The sequence below is a fragment of the Sinohyriopsis cumingii genome, chromosome 1 (assembly GCF_028554795.1).
Source record: "Sinohyriopsis cumingii isolate HCF-2022 chromosome 1, ASM2855479v2, whole genome shotgun sequence".
In the NCBI taxonomy this organism is placed as follows: domain Eukaryota; kingdom Metazoa; phylum Mollusca; class Bivalvia; order Unionida; family Unionidae; genus Sinohyriopsis; species Sinohyriopsis cumingii.
In genome coordinates, this window is record NC_142961.1 from 98,852,058 (window position 1) to 98,876,498 (window position 24,441).

Here is a 24,441-nt window from a genome sequence, read left to right on the forward strand (position 1 = left end):
TTTGTCTAAAGGTTTAACGCCATTTTCAGCACAAGATAGGCTATACATGGCGGCCAGTATAAACGGTGGAGGAAGAACCCACATTTGTTCAAAACAAATATATGCGTGGACGGTACAAGGTATTTTCTGAAAAATATATGATGTGAAGAGATTAGTCCCTCTCAGCAGGACTAGTATTATCCCAAGATTGAAGCTACTTCAGTAGTTGTTTCTGTGGTGTAGTGGTTATCACATCTGTCTAACACGCAGAAGGTCCTCAGTTCGAGCCTCAGCAGAAACATTACGTTTTTATTTTTTTATTTTTAAAAAAAAAAAAGAATTTCAGGTCTTTCTCGCTTTCTGTATCTCGCTGGCAAGTCAACAATTCTCTTTTAGCCATTTCCTCTTTCAGATTCATAGGTACATTGTCTTATAACCTCAAATGCTTCTCCATGCATGGAATGAAATTTCTCCACAGATTAGACAAACCGAGTCAGCACTCTGGTAGAACACCTAGCTCAAGTTTCAAATCACTAATGACAATATTGCCATGTATTAAAAGATGGCTAAATGCACGTACTGTAGACATAAATCTATGCAATATTTCATAATCGTGAGAATGTTTCCACGATCCAGTTCTCTTCCTATCCGCCGTAAGGTCATTTTCACAGGTACATGGTGATTTTAATCTATCAAACTTTCTATCAGATGTAGGAAATATGTTTAGACATGTACTATTTTATTCATTCTATCCCTCCTCCCCCATCAATTCGCAGGTATTTCTGTCATAGTTTGCACTTGAGTCATGCTTGTCCTATCTTTCAATAAATGTACATACTTTCTTATTTACTTCTATTTCATAAATAAGCGTTAAAAACTAGGCTACTTTCACCACAACTGATAGATTCATATCGCGTTTTACCACAAATTAACTCACTATGGTTAAATGAATCCTGGACGGGATTGGCTCGTTTTATGTGTGTTCCTAATGACAGTGACTTTTAAAGTGTAAACAATATATAACGTGACAGAATTCTCGATATCATAAAAAATGTCGAGTAGGTATAGGATAGAAACCTTTGTTAATGCAATTATTTTATTAGAGACAGATATCTTGCATTTCGGATACAGTATACACGTGTTTTTGAGCGGCTAGGCTTCTCCAACTGCTAAAAAAAAATAAAAAATAAAAAAAATAAAAAATACAACATCTAACTTTGCATTCGCCACTGACGTCTACACTATTTTAAAATAATTCCAAAGGTTTGCGCGGGCTGAGCAAGGTGTGGTTTCAAGGTTCTAACCGATCACGAAATTGCAAAATTCTCGGCCAGATAATAATTGTGCCAGGTGAATACATTCCGAGATTCTGGGTAAGGTATAACTTCCGAATGGGTCAGATCCGAGCTATATTTGCAAAAACATCGATGTCTGCAATCATTCGATAACGAGGATGTAAAGATATATTGAAGAAAAATCTTTAATATTGTTCCGGGGGGCCCGAGTGGCCGAGTGGTCTAAAGCGCTTTTCGTTACGGATCAGTGCCATCTCATCTCTGTCTGCGGCGGTTCAAGTCTCGGATTCAGCCAATGTGGGTATGTGAGAAAGCTTGCCAGTAGCTTCTCGTGGGTCGGTGGTTCTTTCCGGGGTTTTCCCGGGTTCTTCCTCCACCATTAATATTGGCCGCCATGTATAGCCTATCGTGTGCTGAAAAATGGCGTTAAACCACACAACAACAACAACACCAACATTAATATTCTTCCGAAAATAAATTTCTTCAAATAAGAATGATCAGCGAAGTGGTGGCTAGGGAATTTAAGAGCCAAGAGAATACGTATATAGAAACGATCGACAGGTGTTCTGATATGTTGTGAGTGGTGTACATCCAGTAAATGGCGCCTGGGGCGACAAAGATGGTCCAAAGGCAAAGGGTTTTTCGCGCCCCAAGACCTTTGGCGCTGTGGCGACCGCGCATTCTGACCCCATCCCTTTACGTTAGAACGCTACTGTATGCTCCGGAGATATCTCGGACTACAGTTAATCCCAGTCCTCGCTGAGGTCGACCACGTGTAATGTTTGTATGGTCTGATTACAGTTAAATTATTTGGTGAAGTACTTATTTTAATATTAAGTAACTGGTAGACTATACATTCTATGAAATTGTAAAGAGTTACATTTGTTTGTTGTTTCATGGGAAATGCAAGTTGTAAAGCGATGCTAAAAATTACTGTTCTTTGGGTATTTACTTTAGCTTGTTTACATTAGGAACACACATAAAACGAGCCTATCCCATTCAGGATTCAGTAAACTATAGTGAATTAATATGTGATATAAAAAAGACGACAGAAGTCTATCAGTTATGGTAAAAGTGGCATAAATTTAACGCTTTTTATGAAATAGTATACAACTGATTTTGGTCTGAGACCAGGCTTATTTAACTCAGATCAACCCAGTTGGCGAGTGTTATTGTAAATGTAAGAAATTACGCACATTTATTGAAAGACAAGACAAGCACGACAGAAGTGCAAAAAATGACAGAATTACCTGCGTGTAAGTGGATGGGAGGATACAATGAATATAATAGTATATAGTTATACATACTTGATTTAATTATATCTAATTTAGTATTAATTTATTTCAATTTAAATGTTTGTCAGTTTTTTATTTTTTTATTTCTCATTACATGCTATTGTAATGTAAAGGTATTCACTAGAGATGATACTTTTTCCAGAAAATAATTTGACCTTGACTGTTCGTTTTGTAAACAACCAGGTGTTGATCTAGATCCTGACATTGATTCAAAATTAGTAGCAACCAGGTAAATAAGTTCTATTTTTATTTTAAAATGATTGGTTGTTGTCGAGGTCATGGTGGGACTACGTGTTTAAGATGTAAACAATTTCTGTATTTTTTATTTCTATGAGTAAAATTATTGGTTTTAGTCAGGGCCACACTGGATGTACGTGATCTTTAACAAGTACGTAATTTCTGCGAGGTTCTCGAACATGATCACATGACCCCCTTTCTGCGCTTTAGAATACGATATAACGTTTGTTTTGGAGAGATATTTTCAGTAGAAGCTGGACTTTTTCTTACACTGGAAGTTGTATGTCGTGCTGTTTGGATTTATTTCAAATTACTTGGATTCAAAAGGATTAAGTCTTTTTTTCTTCTGGAAAATAGGTGTGCTCATGCGAAATTCTTGAGTACTAATTCTTGTTTCTACAAGGAACTGTAGACTTCAACACTACAGGTTACAGCATACGTCTTTGTCTTCCATTTTGGATTCTTCGTCGGGATTCGGACGTGAAACCAGTAGAATATTTTGTTATTAGGACTTCAAAAATTTTATTCGCGGATTATTCTTGGATCATTTCTGGACTTGAGTCTTAAAACCGTAATTTCATACTTTTTCAATTTTACAAATTTTTTCCAGGAAAATAAATTCTTACATATTTTCAGAGCGTGTGGTTTTCACACTTTTTTATGTTACTGTTTATTCCAGCATAAACACGTAACAATAGAATATGTGTAAACGTCTTTCCTAAATCTCGTAGAAAGATACATAGATAGACAGATTAAAATCACATTATACCTATAAAAATGATCTTAAGATATCATAAAATCTTTCTTAGGATCATAAACGTTTGTGTAGAATTTTGTCTACTAATGTTATGTGTGTATTTGTCATTTAATACATAGCAGTGTTGTCATTCTGGATTTGAAACTTGATCTAGTTCAACTTCCATAGTCCTGACCCGTTTTATCTATTCTGTGGAGAAATTTCGTGTCGATGCCTTGAGAACTTTATAAGGTTATGTAATAAAATTCCCTAATAAACCGGAAGAGGAAATGGCTAATAGTGAATCGTGGCCAACCCAGCGTATTTTTCATGCGAAAAAAGCAGAGATTAAACGTCCAAAAGAATCAAACGAAATATAATGTTTCTGCTGAGGCTCGAACTCAGGACCTTCTGCGTGTTAGGCAGATGTGATAACCACTACACCACAGAAACAACTGTACCCGTGTTGATCAAAGAGCCTATACCTAGCTCCTTCTCCACTCTGAATGCTGACTAACTTCAGTCTTGACACATTTCCAATCTAGTTGAGAAAGATTAATTTCTTCATAACTTACAAATTTCAGACAATACCTTGTGCATATCTTTTGTTCGGAAAAATGTGGTCAACGGTATGTGCATTGTCAAATCTCACTGGCAACTTGGAGGCATATTTTACTTTCGCAGAAATTGCCGAGGTGGACCGAATGTGTGAAAGGAATGCTATCTTTAGGAGAAGGAGCAGACTAATGTACAGGAAAGGACGAAAGGGTAAGGCGCAGTCTCTCGTTGATCTAAAATAAAATCTTTAGTACATATATACTGTATAGACTATGAAGAGAGACCTACCGTTCTAACGGTTAGAATTAACCCAAAGTGCAAACACGATTTACCGTAACAGAATTCTTAAAATCATATAAAATGTAGAGTCTGTATTGGATAGATTCCTTTAGTGTTGTATTTATTTAATTAGAGACATATATCTTGCATTTTGGACACGGTATATATGTTATTTTGTGCAGCTAGCTTATTCGTGTCCTACCCGCCCCCCCCCCCCAAAAAAAATGAATTGAACATTGCACTCGCCACTGAAGACTACATTTTACAAATTCCAAAGGTTGGCGCAGGCTGAGCAAAGTGTGGTATGATGCTTGTAGCCTCATCTATCTCAAATATTTGCAGGTTTTCTGAATAGGTGAGATCGGATCTTAGGCCTCACTTCATACCAATACAGATTTGGGGACAGAGAGACCTAGAACTACAGTTACACTTCAGTCCTCGCTGAGGTCAACCAGATTCAGTGTTTGTATGATCTGTTTATTACTGGCTTATTTGGTGAAGTACTTATTTTAATAATTATGAATTGGTAGACTATGCAATTTATTTTATGAAAATTTAAAGAGTTACATCTGCTTGCCGTTTCATGGGCACTGTAACTTGTAAATTGATTGTAAAATTTACTGTTTTTTGGTCATGTAGACGCTGCTTGATTACCTCATCTACTTCAGTTCGTTTACATTAGGAACACGAATAAAACGAGAAGATCCCGTTCAGGATTTCTTGAAATAAGGTGAATTAATATGTGGCAAAGAAGCGATAGATCAGTTATGGTAGAAGCGGCATAGTGCTGAATGCTTCTTTATAAAATAGAAGAAAATTGATTCTGGTCTGAGACGAGACTTATTTAACACGGATCAACCCAGTTAGCGAGTGTTATTGTCTATGTAAGAAAGTATGTACAAAGATGAGAAGCACAACTCAAATGCAAAAGAAGAAAGAATGAAGTGTAATTAATAAGGGAATAAAATGAATATAATATCATATATGTTAACAACTTTCCGACATTTGACAGAAAGAATAATAGATAAACAGCTTAAAATAACCGTGCACATTTGGAAACGACCTTAAGGTAGATAGAAAGAGAATTGTATCATGGAAACATTCTTACGTTTATGAAATCTTGTGTAGAATTATGTCTACTAATGATATTTGTGCATTTTTCATTTAATACATTGCAATGTCGTCTTTGGCGACTTGAAACGCGAGCTAGTTCTTCTACCAGAGTTCTGACCCGGTTTGTCTACCCTGTGGAAAAATTTCATTCCAGGCATGGAGATGCATTTTAGTTTATAAGACAATGTACCTATGAATCTGATAGAGGAAATGGCTAAAAGTGAATTATTGACTTTCCCGTCTACTTTTCATTCAGACAGAAAACGAGAAACGCCTGGAAAAATGTATACCCCCACCCAAACAAAATGTTTTTTTTTTCTTAACGTTTCCGGTGAGGTTCGAACCAATGACCTTCTTCGTGTTAGGCAGATGTGATAACCGCTACACCACAGAAACAACTGCATTCCCTAAGGTCAAACAGCCTATAACTAGCTTGAAATCCATTTCGAATGTTAATCAAATTCAATCTTGGCACGATTTCAATCCATCTGGGAATGATTAAACTCTTCTTAACTTACCTATTCCGGATAATACCTTGTGCCGTCCGCGCATATATTTGTTTTGGACAAATGTGGTCAACGGCAAGTGCATTGTCAAATCCATCCCACAGCTTAGAAGTTAATACCTCAGACATATTTTTCTCTCGCAGAAATAGCCTAGGTGGACCGAAAGTGTCAAGATAATTCTTTTCAAGGAGTAAGAGCAGGCTAATGTACAGGAAGAGATGCAGTGGTGTGGCGCAGACTCTCGCTCAGGTGTGTGTGTTTGTGATTTGAATTTTTCACCTAGCTTTAACAATTGTTCAGTCATATCGCTACGATGTCTGCAGTGTGGCAGTTTATGGTGTTTGAATCGGGGTATCATGCCGCAAACACTTAGCATGATGTCCCACCCAGTCACATTATCCTGACACCAGGCCGACCAGTCCTAACAATATCCTATTAATGCTGAGCGCCAAGCGAGTCAGCTGTTAGTACCCTGTTTTTTTACACGTCTTTGTCATGACTCGGCTGGGCCTCGAACCCAAGACATTCCGCAATCGTTGCGGACGCTCTAGTCGCTAGGCCACCCTGAGCGGCCTCTCTCGCTCAGGTAAATATAAAAAAATCTAATATATGTATACTTTATACACCATGTCAGATACCTACCGTTATAACAACTAGAATTAAAATAAAGTGAAGTCAAGTTATAATGTAACAGAATTATCGAAATCATAAAAATATCCAGTAAGCAGGCTAGAGTTAAACTCTTACGCAATGCTATCATGACCAGTGAGAGGACACGGCATCTTGAATCAGCTTAGGCGTTAGATCGAGCGACTTCCCACCCAGGTGTTAAAGCTTTGTCCAAGATCAGAGGAACCTCGAGGGACCGGGACGTGTTCTAAATCCGTCCCCACGTGGACAGACAGCGAGAAGGACATTGTGAAAGAGAGACCCAATTCGAATTGCGACGGAGGGGGTGATAACATTTTCGAATCGTATTATAACTTCTAACTAGCAAGCGAAAATATATTTCATTCCAACATCATTAACATATCCATTCATTGATTCATTCGGGTTGGATACGTCGACCAGTGAACAACGGTGAGCAGTAGACTCTAGCGACCACGTTCGGCCATGAAGTGCCATTTGGAATGGAGACTACTGAGCCACCAGCCCTGAAATAACTATGTTGTAGGCGTAGTTTTCGAGCACTGCTGCTGTATTGCTTCAGTTGGGGAAGCCGCCTGCCTGAAAGAATGAGAGTAGTTCACTTTGGCGACAACGAGGGAGTAAACATAAGAGCCCTGGCTGGTATCTTGACGGAGTGGTATGTGGGTGCATGGGAAACATGCTGCATGTGCGGACACAGTGAGCCACATAATTGGGCAAGAAGAAAGACAGAAGTCCGGTAATACCTGCATATCATCGAATCTCCTTCTGTTGTATAATAGAGGAGAGTACTGCTGAAGTTAAAACGGGAAATTTACTCTGCAGTATGCAAGCCAAATACCAGCTGGGATGTTAGCAGTCCAATGGTAAGGTGGACCCTCAAACAAGTTTGTTAGGGACTTGAAGAGTGGAGCCGGATGACTTATGGTTGACTGACAATGGCAGCGCTGTAACCAGGTGCTGACTTACTTCTGATGACCACCGGTTTTTATCTCGATGTGGAAAAGGTTGAGCTACCTGCCAAAATTGCCAAAGTGAATTACATGGTTTCCATTTTGGTTGGGAAACCACTTTTTATAATATCTCTATTTTAAACCCTAATTTGATCATTTCGATACCACCAACAAAACATGTTCACTATTATTTTGAAATTTAAGCGTGATACTAAATATTATTAGTCATTTTGACTTAGTTGACTGGTATTTCTTTAGCGTTTCTTGACGTACAGTTTGTACACAAAATTCCAGCTTGAAATAGAATGATGTAGGAAAATTAATAATTATTATTGATTTGACTAATTGCACAGGTGGCTAACACAATATTGGAATTGTTATTGTCCATTTAAATAACTGGAGTAAATTTAGTTAAGTACGGGCTGGCGTTTCAGGGGTATGTGCGTTTGCGCCTGCTGCCGGGTACCATTCCTCTCTTGTTTCTCCTGGACCTCCTCTTCCATGACGGACTTGTGGAACCATTTCGACCCGTCAAATGCAGGTGTCCCGATGTGACGTTATAGTGGCAACGAATCTCAATTGGCGTCACATACTGCTTTTGTAGGCACATGGACTAGTCGATAGCAGCCTGACATCCATTTATTTAACATGAGTGTGTTGGGTCTATTCTCACTCATGAAATCCCGTTGTTCCGGTCGTTAAGGACTTACTTACTGTCCTACGACCCGAGGCTAAAATTAACAGTGCTCTGTTAGCACATAAACGCCTGGGGGATGTAGCTCTCATTCCTTCCCCCAGGAACAATTATCATCCTTCGTGCAGGAATAAACAAGAGGCACATGAACAATTGTGCGATGGCCTCTCTAATCCAAATAATCAATCAAAAAGCGAAAATTTAGTTCTCCTGGGAAGATTGATGAGCAGATAAGGTTTACTTCGAGAAAGTCACACGTAATTTAGCGGTAAAACGTAGAGAGGAGATTCTAAGGAAAGACAATGATTCGTAAAGGAATCCTTTTGAGTGACCAAACTTCTGGTTCAGTGAGTCCCGAATCTCTAAGAAGGGTGACGGAAGTGAGACTAGCAGAACAGTCAGAGTCGACATCCATTACCTAATTTAGGCTAGATTGTATTTGGGCCAGATGAATACATTGCGAGATTCTGGGTAAGCTACAACTTCCGAATGGGTCAGATCCTGGTTATATTTGCAAAAACATCGATGCCTGCAATCATTAGAGAACTGGATGGAAAGATATATTGAATAAAATTCTTTAATATTCTTCCAAAACTAAAGTTCTTCAAAAGTCTCGGGGAATGATAAGTGAAATGGTGGCTAATGAATACCGATTCAAGAGCCAAGAGAATTCCTGTAAGTATATAGAAACAATCGATATGTGTACTGATATGTTGCGAGTGGTGTACGTACGGTAAATAACGCCTGGGGGGAGGAAGATGATCTAAATGTAAAGATATTTTTGCGACCCAAGACCTTTGGCGCTGTGGCGACCTCCCTCCCCCCCCCCGCCCATTCCGTTACTTCACTACTGTATGTTACGGAGATATCTATATGAAATATTTGCAGGTTTTCTGAACAGGAGATGTCGAATCTTATGTCACACTACATACCAATACAGATTTGGGAGAAGAGAGGCATCGGACTACAGTTATTTTATTAAAAAAATTCTTACATTGTTTCAAAGCTTGTGGTTTTCACTCTTTCTTGTGTTACTGTTTATACGAGCTTAAACACGTAAGAATAGATTATGTGTAAACGACTTTCCTAAATCTCGTAGAAAGATACATAGATAGACAGATTAAAATAACATTATACCTATAAAAATGATCTTAAAATATCATAAAATCTTTCTTAGGATCCTGAAATTTTGTGTAGAATTTTGTCTACTAATGTTATGTGTGTATTTGCCATTTGATACATAGCAGTGTTGTTATTCTGGATTTGAAACTTGATCTAGTTTATCGTCCATAATCCTGACCCGTTTTATCTATTCTGTGGAGAAATTTCGTGTCGATGCCTTGAGAACTTTATAAGGTTATGTAATAAAATTCCCTAATAAACCGGAAGAGGAAATGGCTAATAGTGAATCGTGGCCAACCCAGCGTATTTTTCATGCGATAAAAGCAGTGATTAAACGTCCAAAAGAATCAAACAAAATATAATGTTTCTGCTGAGGCTCGAACTCAGGACCTTCTGCGTGTTAGGCAGATGTGATAACCACTACACCACAGAAACAACTGAACCTGTATTGATCAACGAGCCTATACCTAGCTTCTTCTCCACTCTGAATGCTGATTAACTTCAGTCTTGACAGAATTCCAATCTAGCTGAGAAAGATTAATTTCTTCATAACTTACAAATTTCAGACAATACCTTGCGCATATCTTTTGTTCGGAAAAATGTGGTCAACGGCAAGTGCATTGTCAAATCTCACTGGCAACTTGGAGGCATATTTTACTTTCGCAGAAGTTGCCGAGGTGGACCGAATGTGTGAAAGGAATGCTATTTTTAGGAGAAGGAGCAGACTAATATACAGGAAAGGACGAAAGGGTATGGCGCAGTCTCTCGTTGATCTAAAATAAAATCTTTAGTACATATATACTGTATAGACTATGAAGAGAGACCTACCGTTCTAACGGTTAGAATTAACCCAAAGTGCAAACACGATTTACCGTAACAGAATCCTTAAAATCATAAAAATGTAGAGTCTGTATTGGATAGATTCCTTTAGTGTTGTATTTATTTAATTAGAGACATATATCTTGCATTTTGGACACGGTATATATGTTATTTTGTGCAGCTAGCTTATTCGTGTCCTACCCCCCCCCCCCCGCCAATAAAAATGAATTGAACATTGCACTCGCCACTGAAGACTACATTTTACAAATTCCAAAGGTTGGCGCAGGCTGAGCAAAGTGTGGTATGATGCTTGTAACCTCTTACATCTGTCTGAAATATTTGCAGGTTTTCTGAATAGGTGAGATCGGATCTTAGGCCTCACTTCATACCAATACAGATTTGGGGACAGATAGACCTAAAACTACAGTTACACTTCAGTCCTCGCTGAGGTCAACCGGATTCAGTGTTTGTATGATCTGTTTACTACTGGCTTATTTGGTGAAGTACTTATTTTAATAATTATGAATTGGTAGACTATGCAATTTATTTGATGAAAATTTAAAGAGTTACCTCTGCTTGCCGTTTCATGGGCACTGTAACTTGTAAATTGATTGTAAAATTTACTGTTCTTTGGTCATGTAGACGCTGCTTGATTACCTCATCTACTTAGCTCGTTTACATTAGGAACACGAATAAAACGAGCCGATCCCGTGCAGGATTTCTTGAAATAAGGTGAATTAATATGTGGCAAAGAAGCGATAGATCAGTTATGGTAGAAGCGGCATAGTGCTGAATGCTTCTTTATAAAATAGAAGAAAATTGATTCTGGTCTGAGACGAGACTTATTTAACACGGATCAACCCAGTTAGCGAGTGTTATTGTCTATGTAATAAAGTATGTACAAAGATGAGATGCACAACTCAAATGCAAAAGAAGAAAGAATGAAGTGTAATTAATAAGGGAATAAAATGAATATAATATATATGTTAACAACTTTCCGACATTTGACAGAAAGAATAATAGATAAACATCTTAAAATAACCGTGTACATTTGGAAACGACCTTAAGGTAGATAGAAAGAGAATGGAAACATTCTTACGTTCATGAAATCTTGTGTAGAATTATGTCTACTAATGATATTTGTGCATTTTTCATTTAATACATTGCAATGTCGTCTTTCGCGACTTGAAACGCGAGCTAGTTCTTCTACCAGAGTTCTGACCCGGTTTGTCTACCCTGTAGAGAAATTTCATTCCAGGCATGGAGATGCATTTTAGTTTATAAGACAATGTACCTATGAATCTGATAGAGGAAATGGCTAAAAGTGAATTATTGACTTTCCCGTCTACTTTTCACTGAGATGGTAAACGAGAAACGCCTGGAAAAATGTATACCCCGACACAAACAAAATGTTTTTTTTTCCTTAACGTTTCCGATGAGGCTCGAACCAATGACCTTCTGCGTGTTAAGCAGATGTGATTTTTTTTTCTTTCTTTATTTAAAAAACGTTTTGTACAGTATATAAGTTAAAAGTATAGAGTTAGTATTTACATAGGAGTTTGTAATTCTATATTACAAAATAATGGTTCTACAATAGTATTTTGTAATGCTATATTACAAAACAATGATTCTACAAAAGTATTTTGTTAAGCTATATTACAGAACAATGATTCTAAAATTATATTTTGTAATGCTATAGTACAAAACAATGATTCTACAATGTAATACACAGTTTATCCTCTTCCATTCTCATTAAAGGATTATCTTTAACAAAATATTTCGTTATCAAAGTCTGATTTTTGTCTTTGTAATGTTGATACGCATATAATATATATTTTCTAGTCAAATATTGGAACAATCTTTCGATGTCTATTTGTTTGCTTAAGAACGACATAATGTTTCTTCTTTTGTAAATGCACAATCGAGCAATGCTCAGAATGTAGTTCAAAAAATAACTATTTACTGATTTTGTTTCTTTGTTATATCCTATCATGAGCATTTGTTCAAAAGAAGTGCTATTGAGAACACCAACTCTACATTCTTTAAAAAGAATCTCAACTATATATACAATATAATTCTTAAAAGAGCTTAATTCAGGACATTTCAAAAACATGTGAAATAAATCCTCTGTTTCCAACTGGCACACTGGACATAAGTCATTATCAATTTTGCCATAGTATTTTAGTCTCTCTTTTGTAAATATTCGATTGTGCATTATTCTGTAATCCAAATTTATACAATCTGGGGTCTTGAAAGGTAGATGTATCAATTTCCAGTATTTATGCTTTTCCAAACTAAATATCTTACTCCAAAAGGAAACAGAAGCTGGTTCTTTAAAAATCAACGTACATAAAAGCTTGTAAAATAGTTGTGTTGTACATAAACAGAGGTCATATAATTTTGTATCAACTCTGAGAAACATATTATTTTTCCCATTGGTTACAGTGGGTTTTGACTCTGTTGCAACAATATTTCTCCAGCCTAATGGTATACTTTCTATTATGCAATTATAGTCTTTTTTTTATCTTATCTGTTTTGATCTCAGAATTTGATTTGTATATCATTTCTTGAATAGCTCTATAAGGTAGTATTCCAGGTACAAATTCATATGTAATATCCTGAACACGAACAATTCCTGCTTCTATAAATTCTGCGAAAAACAACGTTTTACCAGCACATGTAATATTAGGATTTAAAAAGAGAGGTTATTCAAAAACATTCCTCACATCAATATTTGTATCGATATTATTTCTAAGTTTTTCCCATGCATGAAACATTTCTCTGTAAAATATAGGTAGGGTATTCAATTGTTGCTTATTTAAAGACATGAGAAACAACTCTTTGGTCAACCTCATGTTCAGGACAGTAGATAAAAAGTGACCAAAGGTATTTTTCCACATAGCATGGCAATTCACATCAAAGTATCTTTTTAAAAATTTTAGTCTGAATGCATACATTTTCATCTTTATATCAGTTAACTGTAGTCCGCCATTTCGCTTATCACCAATTATTGTATAATAGTGAACCAAATGGGACTTTCCTGACGAGATAAATCTGAGAAATAATTGCTTCAATTCATCAGCAATCATATCAGGAAGAGGCTGAACTGACACTATGTACAATACTCTAGAAACTAATAAGTTATTAACAACTGTTACTTTTCCTTGTATTGTCAAATATCTCTGTGACCACAGTTGCAATAAGTTTTTAATTTTAGACAATCTATCATTCCAGTTCAGTTGCTCACATAACTTTGCACATTTTCCAACATAAGCTCCCAAAATTAAGATGACTTGATCACACATTTGAATTTGTAATTGTTTGCAATAATCATCAGTAAGTTTACCAGATCCAATACACAGAAGTTCTGTCTTTTCCTTGTTCACCTTTGCACCAGATCCTTTACAATACAAGTCAAGTACATTAAAAGATTGATTAATGGATTGTGTGTCCGCTAATGTCAAGGTTGTATCATCTGCATGTTGAAAAACTTTACTTGTATTACTAGACAGTGGGAGTGGAATACCTTTGATAGTGGGATTTGCTTTGATAGCGAGTCCTAAGGGTTCTGCTGCTAATACATATAACATTGCTGATATAGGACAACCTTGTCTGACTGAATTTTTAATTAAAAAGGGTTTCGTTAGATGACCATTGCATTTAACACTACTTTTAATTTCATTATAAAATATCTTTATCCACTGAATAAAATTGTCACCAAAACCGAACTTTCGTAAAACAGAAATCAAATATGAGTGGCAAACTCTGTCAAACGCTTTTTCTTGATCAATTTTTAAGATATATCCCTCAAGATTGTCTCTCTCAACCATATCTATAATATCTCTTACAGTGACTATAGTATCAGCAATATCTCTCCCAACTATACAACATGTCTGAGTTTGAGAAATAATTTTGGGTAATACCATTTTTAAACGTGTAGACAAAATCCTTGCCAAAATTTTATAATCTACATTAAGTAAACTGATAGGACGCCAATTTTGCAATCTTCTATTATCCCCCTTATTTTTATAAATAAGTGATATAACCCCAAATCTCATTGATTTCGACATAATAGTGTCATTCTTAACACTCTGAAAGATGTGCAACAGAATATCATATATACAATCATAAAATTTACAATACCACTCTACTGTCAATCCGTCCGGGCCGGGGCTTTTATTTTTAGCCATCCCTTTTATAGCTGTATGTATTTCATCAACTGTTATTATGGCATCACACATATCTTTATCCTCATCAGATACAGAACAATTTACAAAATTTAAAAGTGAATCAGTACAATTATCATTAACAGTTACCGAAGAATATAAATGACTATAAAACTGATGTATTTCATCTAAGATTCCGCTTGTATTTGAAATAATTACACCATCATCATCAATCAATTCATTGATTACATTTTTGTTGTGTCGATATTTCTCAAGATTTAGAAAGTATTTAGTATTTCTATCGCTTTCAATTGCCCATTTCGCCTTAGATCTCAATATAGCACCCCGACAAAAATCGGTTTCATAGTCACTTAGTTGATGTTTTAGTTCTTCATATTTGTTAATGTCATATGATTCTTTATTTGCGACTTTTTCTGAAAATGATTTTAATTTATTTTGCAATGTAAAGTATTCTTGTAATCTTTCCTTTTTTCTTCTTGTACAGTATACTTGGGAAAATTTTTTAATTTTGTATTTTACATTATCCCACCAAATGAGTGGTTCACTAAAATACATTTCGTCAGTTTTTCCCTCGGTAAGAATTGATTTCACTCTTTGTACATATTTTTCCTCAAAAAGAACATTGTTATTTAGTATCCATAATCCGGGTCCTGTTTCCACTTTGCAGGTATTTAGTTTAAGGTATACAAAAGAATGATCACTAAAGGATGTATCTGCATAATAAATATTTTGCACATTGGAATGCAATTTTGAGGAAATCAAAAAATAATCTATTCTACTCTGCTTCATTTCGCCTAGTACAACTTGTTTTCTGGAGAAACTACGAGTACTAGGATTTCGTGATCTCCATAAATCGGTAATATTCCTATCATGAATAATTTTATAAAGTTCACGCACTGCTACATCATCAATATGTAAGGCTTTGTTATGTCGATCAATACCTGCTAAAGTTGTATTAAAATCACCAGCCAGGATAGTGCTATCACTAGTACTGTTATGTAAATATGTATTTAGCTTCATGAAAAAGTTAAACCTTTCCTTCACAACATTTGGAGCATAAATATTGATTAAATCAATCACTTTATCATCAATAGCTATTTTAAGATGTAAAATCCTACCCTTTTCAATCATTTCTTGTGTCACCTGATTTCTCAATTCTCTCACTACTAAAACAGCAACACCTGCCCTCCTATTGTCTGCATTACTATAAAATATGTCACCATTCCAAATCTCATTTTCTCTAATACTTTCAGCAAACTCATCATCCCAAAAGGTTTCTTGCAATAATAAAATATGGCCTCTTTTCTCTTTAAATATTTCTAAAACAGACTTTAGTTTATTCAAATTACGCAAGCCATTTACATTTAGAGATACAATATTTAAAGCCATGATTATGATGAGTGTATTGAAAGTATTAAAAAATGTTGAGTGTTTGATCATTTCTTGATAGGTGTTCGTCGCATGCTATTCATTTTCAGGTTAGGTACTGGATTAAACCTTCTCCTTCTCCTTTGTACTACTTTGAAATTTTCGATATTAGTACCGTTTTCTTGACATGTACGTGATTCGTTTGATCTTTCAACAACGTCTGCAACCATCTTCCTGTCATCATCTGAATCTGTCCCCGATCCATCTCCAATTGTATGATTGTTGTTTACTTCCTCCTCAGATTCTATTTCTACATTGGTCATATCAACTCCACTTCTTTCTTTTTCTTCCCCACTTTCTCCACTCTCGTTATCTTGTTTTGCATTCTCAATTTCTTCTTTATCATCTTCGTCACTCGGTATCTCCAATATGTCTTCCCTCGTATCATCATCAACTTGCGAATGAATCCCTGCAATGGCCTCTCTGTAACACATACATGTTTGCGCCTCTTTGTGGCATTTGTCGCATATCCTGCATGTACACATTAGAGGAAAACTTCCACAACTGTCACATCTTTGCCTTGTGCAATTTTTTTGCTACATGGCCTTGCTCCCCACACTTGTAGCATACAAAATCAGGGCAGTCTTTTATAACATGTCCCGGATCTAGACATCTAGAACACACCTTAACTTGGTTATCGTGTAATACTCTAAAGTATTGCTGACCATTGACAGTCTGAAATTTCAGACTGTAAGGCAAGGATTTTACCTGCTGTGGAAATTTACATTTGACATAACGAGTCCCATCAGCCACACTAGTCCCAGGATAATATCTGCGTTGAATGGGAGAAAGAAGTTCTACTCCGTATTCACCGAGCTTCATACTTATATCATCATCGGTGATGTATGCTGGTAAATGAAGAATTGACACAATAATAGTGTCTGAATATAAGAGAGTACAATCAAAGTGTTCACTTCCAATATCAATTCCACACAAGATATTATATGCTACTTCCTTGCTCGGTAGTGTGACCTCATACAAATTTGCACCTTTGGGCACAACAGCATAGACCGACATATCTCCGGTTAATTCTTCTACTCTTCTAACAATATCACTTGCCTTTATTTTCTTCACATCCTTTACATCAATCACCACGGTACATTCTTTCCCAAAACGACGAGAAGCTCCTGTCTGTCTATCGATGTTACTCGACATGCCATTCTTATTGTTAGCTATTCCACTGGTGTCATTAGAGTGTGAGTCAGCTCCTTGTGCTGCACGTGCAGCACGACCAGGCTTTGTATTCATTGTCACAGAAAATAGTATTTTGTGTGGTGGAAAAAGCTATCCACACACTCAAAATATATCTCACTTATATATGAATGCGATCACACAAATCTTATAAACGTACCTGTAACAAATTAAAACAGCAAAAATGTCTATTAAAGGAAAAAACTTGAAAATTCAGGGAGCGATCATCAAACGTGTTTTCCTTCTGATGTCATAACCGGAAGTCGCCCGTTAGGCAGATGTGATAACCACTACATCACAGAAACAACTGAACCTGTATTGATCAACGAGCCTATACCTAGCTTCTTCTCCACTCTGAATGCTGATTAACTTCAGTCTTGACAGAATTCCAATCTAGCTGAGAAAGATTAATTTCTTCATAACTTACAAATTTCAGACAATACCTTGCGCATATCTTTTGTTCGGAAAAATGTGGTCAACGGCAAGTGCATTGTCAAATCTCACTGGCAACTTGGAGGCATATTTTACTTTCGCAGAAGTTGCCGAGGTGGACCGAATGTGTGAAAGGAATGCTATTTTTAGGAGAAGGAGCAGACTAATATACAGGAAAGGACGAAAGGGTATGGCGCAGTCTCTCGTTGATCTAAAATAAAATCTTTAGTACATATATACTGTATAGACTATGAAGAGAGACCTACCGTTCTAACGGTTAGAATTAACCCAAAGTGCAAACACGATTTACCGTAACAGAATCCTTAAAATCATAAAAATGTAGAGTCTGTATTGGATAGATTCCTTTAGTGTTGTATTTATTTAATTAGAGACATATATCTTGCATTTTGGACACGGTATATATGTTATTTTGTGCAGCTAGCTTATTCTTGTGCTACCCCCCCCCCCCCCGCCAATAAAAATGAATTGAACATTGCACTCGCCACTGAAGACTACATTTTACAAATTCCAAAGGTTGGCGCAGGCTGAGCAAAGTGTGGTATGATGCTTGTAACCTCTTACATCTGTCTGAAATATTTGCAGGTTTTCTGAATAGGTGAGATCGGATCTTAGGCCTCACTTCATACCAATAGATTTGGGGACAGAGAGACCTAAAACTTACAGTTACACTTCAGTCCTCGCTGAGGTCAACCAGATTCAGTGTTTGTATGATCTGTTTACTACTGGCTTATTTGGTGAAGTACTTATTTTAATAATTATGAATTGGTAGACTATGCAATTTATTTGATGAAAATTTAAAGAGTTACCTCTGCTTGCCGTTTCATGGGCACGGTAACTTGCAAATTGATTGTAAAATTTACTGTTCTTTGGTCATGTAGACGCTGCTTGATTACCTCATCTACTTAGCTCGTTTACATTAGGAACACGAATAAAACGAGCCGATCCCGTGCAGGATTTCTTGAAATAAGGTGAATTAATATGTGGCAAAGAAGCGATAGATCAGTTATGGTAGAAGCGGCATAGTGCTGAATGCTTCTTTATAAAATAGAAGAAAATTGATTCTGGTCTGAGACGAGACTTATTTAACACGGATCAACCCAGTTAGCGAGTGTTATTGTCTATGTAATAAAGTATGTACAAAGATGAGATGCACAACTCAAATGCAAAAGAAGAAAGAATGAAGTGTAATTAATAAGGGAATAAAATGAATATAATATATATGTTAACAACTTTCCGACATTTGACAGAAAGAATAATAGATAAACATCTTAAAATAACCGTGTACATTTGGAAACGACCTTAAGGTAGATAGAAAGAGAATGGAAACATTCTTACGTTCATGAAATCTTGTGTAGAATTATGTCTACTAATGATATTTGTGCATTTTTCATTTAATACACTGCAATGTCGTCTTTGGCGACTTGAAACGCGAGCTAGTTCTTCTACCAGAGTTCTGACCCGGTTTGTCTACCCTGTAGAGAAATTTCATTCCAGGCATGGAGATGCATTTTAGTTTATAAGACAATGTACCTATGAATCTGATAGAGGAAATGGCTAAAAGTGAATTATTGACTTTCCCGTCTACTTTTCACTGAGATAGTAAACGAGAAACGCCTGGAAAAATGTATACCCCGACACAAACAAAATGTTTTTTTTTTCTTAACGTTTCCGATGAGGCTCGAACCAATGACCTTCTGCGTGTTAGGCAGATGTGATAACCGCTACACCACAGAAACAACTGCATTCCCTAAGGTCAAACAGCCTATACCTAGCTTGAAATCCATTTCGAATATAAATCAAAGTCAATCTTGGCACGATTTCAATCCATCTGGGAATGATTAAACTATTCTTAACTTACCTATTTCGGATAATATCTTGTGCCGTCCGCGCGTATATTTGTTTTGGACAAATGTAGTCAACGGCAAGTGCATTGTCAAATCCATCCCACAGCTTAGAAGTTAATACCTCAGACATATTTTTCTCTCGCAGAAATAGCCTAGGTGGACCGAAAGTGTCAAGATAATTCTTTTCAAGGAGTAAGAGCAGGCTAATGTACAGGAAGAGATGCAGTGGTGTGGCGCAGACTCTCGCTCAGGTGTGTGTGTTTGTGATTTGAATTTTTAACCTAACTTTAACAATTGTTCAGTCATATCGCTACGATGTCTGCAGTGTGGCAGTTTATGGTGATAGAATCGGGGTATCATGCCGCAGACACGTAGCATGATGTCCCACCCAGTCACATTATCCTGACACCAGGCCGACCAGTCCTAACAATATCCTATTAATGCTGAGCGCCAAGCGAGTCAGCTGTTAGTACCATGTTTTTTTACAAGTCTTTGTTATGACTCGGCTGGGCCTCGAACCCAAGACATCCCGCAATCGTTGCCCACGCTCTAATCACTAGGTCACCCTGAGCGGCCTCTCTCGCTCAGGTAAATGTAAAAAATCTGGTATATGTGTACTGTATACACCATGCCAGATACCTACCGTTATAACGACTAGAATTAAAATAAAGTGAAGTCAAGTCATAATGTAACAGAATTATCGAAATCATAAAAATATCCAGCAAGCAGGCTAGAGTTAAACTCTTACGCAATGCTATCATGACCAGTGAGAGGACACGGCATCTTGAATCAGCTTAGGCGTTAGATCGAGCGACTTCCCACCCAGGTGTTAAAGCTTTGTCCAAGATCAGAGGAACCTCGAGGGACCGGGACGTGTTCTAAATCCGTCCCCACGTGGACAGACAGCGAGAAGGACATTGTGAAAGAGAGACCCAATTCGAATTGCGACGGAGGGGGTGATAACATTTTCGAATCGTATTATAACTTCTAACTAGCAAGCGAAAATATATTTCATTCCAACATCATTAACATATCCATTCATTGATTCATTCGGGTTGGATACGTCGACCAGTGAACAACGGTGAGCAGTAGACTCTAGCGACCACGTTCGGCCATGAAGTGCCATTTGGAATGGAGACTACTGAGCCACCAGCCCTGAAATAACTATGTTGTAGGCGTAGTTTTCGAGCACTGCTGCTGTATTGCTTCAGTTGGGGAAGCCGCCTGCCTGAAAGAATGAGAGTAGTTCACTTTGGCGACAACGAGGGAGTAAACATAAGAGCCCTGGCTGGTATCTTGACGGAGTGGTATGTGGATGCATGGGAAACATGCTGCATGTGCGGACACAGTGAGCCACATAATTGGGCAAGAAGAAAGACAGAAGTCCGGTAATACCTGCATATCATCGAATCTCCTTCTGTTGTATAATAGAGGAGAGTACTGCTGAAGTTAAAACGGGAAATTTACTCTGCAGTATGCAAGCCAAATACCAGCTGGGATGTTAGCAGTCCAATGGTAAGGTGGACCCTCAAACAAGTTTGTTAGGGACTTGAAGAGTGGAGCCGGATGACTTATGGTTGACTGACAATGGCAGCGCTGTAACCAGGTGCTGACTTACTTCTGATGACCACCGGTTTTTATCTCGATGTGGAAAAGGTTGAGCTACCTGCCAAAATTGCCAAAGTGAATTACATGGTTTCCATTTTGGTTGGGAAACCACTTTTTATAATATCTCTATTTTAAACCCTAATTTGATCATTTCGATACCACCAACAAAACATGTTCACTATTATTTTGAAATTTAAGCGTGATACTAAATATTATTAGTCATTTTGACTTAGTTGACTGGTATTTCTTTAGCGTTTCTTGACGTACAGTTTGTACACAAAATTCCAGCTTGAAATAGAATGATGTAGGAAAATTAATAATTATTATTGATTTGACTAATTGCACAGGTGGCTAACACAATATTGGAATTGTTATTGTCCATTTAAATAACTGGAGTAAATTTAGTTAAGTACGGGCTGGCGTTTCAGGGGTATGTGCGTTTGCGCCTGCTGCCGGGTACCATTCCTCTCTTGTTTCTCCTGGACCTCCTCTTCCATGACGGACTTGTGGAACCATTTCGACCCGTCAAATGCAGGTGTCCCGATGTGACGTTATAGTGGCAACGAATCTCAATTGGCGTCACATACTGCTTTTGTAGGCACATGGACTAGTCGATAGCAGCCTGACATCCATTTATTTAACATGAGTGTGTGTTGGGTCTATTCTCACTCATGAAATCCCGTTGTTCCGGTCGTTAAGGACTTACTTACTGTCCTACGACCCGAGGCTAAAATTAACAGTGCTCTGTTAGCACATAAACGCCTGGGGGATGTAGCTCTCATTCCTTCCCCCAGGAACAATTATCATCCTTCGTGCAGGAATAAACAAGAGGCACATGAACAATTGTGCGATGGCCTCTCTAATCCAAATAATCAATCAAAAAGCGAAAATTTAGTTCTCCTGGGAAGATTGATGAGCAGATAAGGTTTACTTCGAGAAAGTCACACGTAATTTAGCGGTAAAACGTAGAGAGGAGATTCTAAGGAAAGACAATGATTCGTAAAGGAATCCTTTTGAGTGACCGAACTTCTGGTTCAGTGAGTCCCGAATCTCTAAGAAGGGTGACGGAAGTGAGACTAGCAGAACAGTCAGAGTCGACATCCATTACCTAATTTAGGCTAGATTGTATTTGGGCCAGATGAATACATTGCGAGATTCTGGGTAAGCTACAACTTCCGAATGGGTCAGATCCTGGTTATATTTGCAAAAACATCGATGCCTGCAATCATTAGAGAACTGGATGGAAAGATATATTGAATAAAATTCTTTAATATTCTTCCAAAACTAAAGTTCTTCAAAAGTCTCGGGGAATGATAAGTGAAATGGTGGCTAATGAATACCGATTCAAGAGCCAAGAGAATTCCTGTAAGTATATAGAAACAATCGATATGTGTACTGATATGTTGCGAGTGGTGTACGTACGGTAAATAACGCCTGGGGGGAGGAAGATGATCTAAATGTAAAGATATTTTCGCGACCCAAGACCTTTGGCGCTGTGGCGACCTCCCTCCCCCCCCCCCCGCCCATTCCGTTACTTCACTACTGTATGTTACGGAGATATCTATATGAAATATTTGCAGGTTTTCTGAACAGGAGATGTCGAATCTTATGTCACACTACATACCAATACAGATTTGGGAGAAGAGAGGCATCGGACTACAGTTATTTTATTAAAAAAATTCTTACATTGTTTCAAAGCTTGTGGTTTTCACTCTTTCTTGTGTTACTGTTTATTCGAGCTTAAACACGTAAGAATAGATTATGTGTAAACGACTTTCCTAAATCTCGTAGAAAGATACATAGATAGACAGATTAAAATAACATTATACCTATAAAAATGATCTTAAAATATCATAAAATCTTTCTTAGGATCCTGAAATTTTGTGTAGAATTTTGTCTACTAATGTTATGTGTGTATTTGCCATTTGATACATAGCAGTGTTGTTATTCTGGATTTGAAACTTGATCTAGTTTATCGTCCATAATCCTGACCCGTTTTATCTATTCTGTGGAGAAATTTCGTGTCGATGCCTTGAGAACTTTATAAGGTTATGTAATAAAATTCCCTAATAAACCGGAAGAGGAAATGGCTAATAGTGAATCGTGGCCAACCCAGCGTATTTTTCATGCGATAAAAGCAGTGATTAAACGTCCAAAAGAATCAAACAAAATATAATGTTTCTGCTGAGGCTCGAACTCAGGACCTTCTGCGTGTTAGGCAGATGTGATAACCACTACACCACAGAAACAACTGAACCTGTATTGATCAACGAGCCTATACCTAGCTTCTTCTCCACTCTGAATGCTGATTAACTTCAGTCTTGACAGAATTCCAATCTAGCTGAGAAAGATTAATTTCTTCATAACTTACAAATTTCAGACAATACCTTGCGCATATCTTTTGTTCGGAAAAATGTGGTCAACGGCAAGTGCATTGTCAAATCTCACTGGCAACTTGGAGGCATATTTTACTTTCGCAGAAGTTGCCGAGGTGGACCGAATGTGTGAAAGGAATGCTATTTTTAGGAGAAGGAGCAGACTAATATACAGGAAAGGACGAAAGGGTATGGCGCAGTCTCTCGTTGATCTAAAATAAAATCTTTAGTACATATATACTGTATAGACTATGAAGAGAGACCTACCGTTCTAACGGTTAGAATTAACCCAAAGTGCAAACACGATTTACCGTAACAGAATCCTTAAAATCATAAAAATGTAGAGTCTGTATTGGATAGATTCCTTTAGTGTTGTATTTATTTAATTAGAGACATATATCTTGCATTTTGGACACGGTATATATGTTATTTTGTGCAGCTAGCTTATTAGTGTCCTACCCCCCCCCCCCCGCCAATAAAAATGAATTGAACATTGCACTCGCCACTGAAGACTACATTTTACAAATTCCAAAGGTTGGCGCAGGCTGAGCAAAGTGTGGTATGATGCTTGTAACCTCTTACATCTGTCTGAAATATTTGCAGGTTTTCTGAATAGGTGAGATCGGATCTTAGGCCTCACTTCATACCAATACAGATTTGGGGACAGATAGACCTAAAACTACAGTTACACTTCAGTCCTCGCTGAGGTCAACCGGATTCAGTGTTTGTATGATCTGTTTACTACTGGCTTATTTGGTGAAGTACTTATTTTAATAATTATGAATTGGTAGACTATGCAATTTATTTGATGAAAATTTAAAGAGTTACCTCTGCTTGCCGTTTCATGGGCACTGTAACTTGCAAATTGATTGTAAAATTTACTGTTCTTTGGTCATGTAGACGCTGCTTGATTACCTCATCTACTTAGCTCGTTTACATTAGGAACACGAATAAAACGAGCCGATCCCGTGCAGGATTTCTTGAAATAAGGTGAATTAATATGTGGCAAAGAAGCGATAGATCAGTTATGGTAGAAGCGGCATAGTGCTGAATGCTTCTTTATAAAATAGAAGAAAATTGATTCTGGTCTGAGACGAGACTTATTTAACACGGATCAACCC

The 24,441-nt window shown here is 37.3% G+C and overlaps 5 non-coding genes across 5 annotated transcripts; 1 reads left to right on the plus strand and 4 right to left on the minus strand.

Moving 5' to 3' along the window:
- The first annotated feature begins 207 nt into the window (after positions 1 to 207).
- Positions 208 to 280, plus strand: Trnav-aac (transfer RNA valine (anticodon AAC)). Its single transcript has one exon. It is a non-coding gene; the product is annotated as a tRNA-Val (tRNA).
- Positions 281 to 3,922: 3,642 nt separating this feature from the next.
- Positions 3,923 to 3,995, minus strand: Trnav-aac (transfer RNA valine (anticodon AAC)). Its single transcript has one exon. It is a non-coding gene; the product is annotated as a tRNA-Val (tRNA).
- Positions 3,996 to 9,777: 5,782 nt separating this feature from the next.
- Trnav-aac (transfer RNA valine (anticodon AAC)) lies at positions 9,778 to 9,850 on the minus strand. The gene has a single exon. It is a non-coding gene; the product is annotated as a tRNA-Val (tRNA).
- A 9,306-nt stretch (positions 9,851 to 19,156) lies between these two features.
- Positions 19,157 to 19,229, minus strand: Trnav-aac (transfer RNA valine (anticodon AAC)). The gene has a single exon. It is a non-coding gene; the product is annotated as a tRNA-Val (tRNA).
- A 3,892-nt stretch (positions 19,230 to 23,121) lies between these two features.
- On the minus strand, positions 23,122 to 23,194 carry Trnav-aac (transfer RNA valine (anticodon AAC)). The gene has a single exon. It is a non-coding gene; the product is annotated as a tRNA-Val (tRNA).
- Positions 23,195 to 24,441: the final 1,247 nt, after the last annotated feature.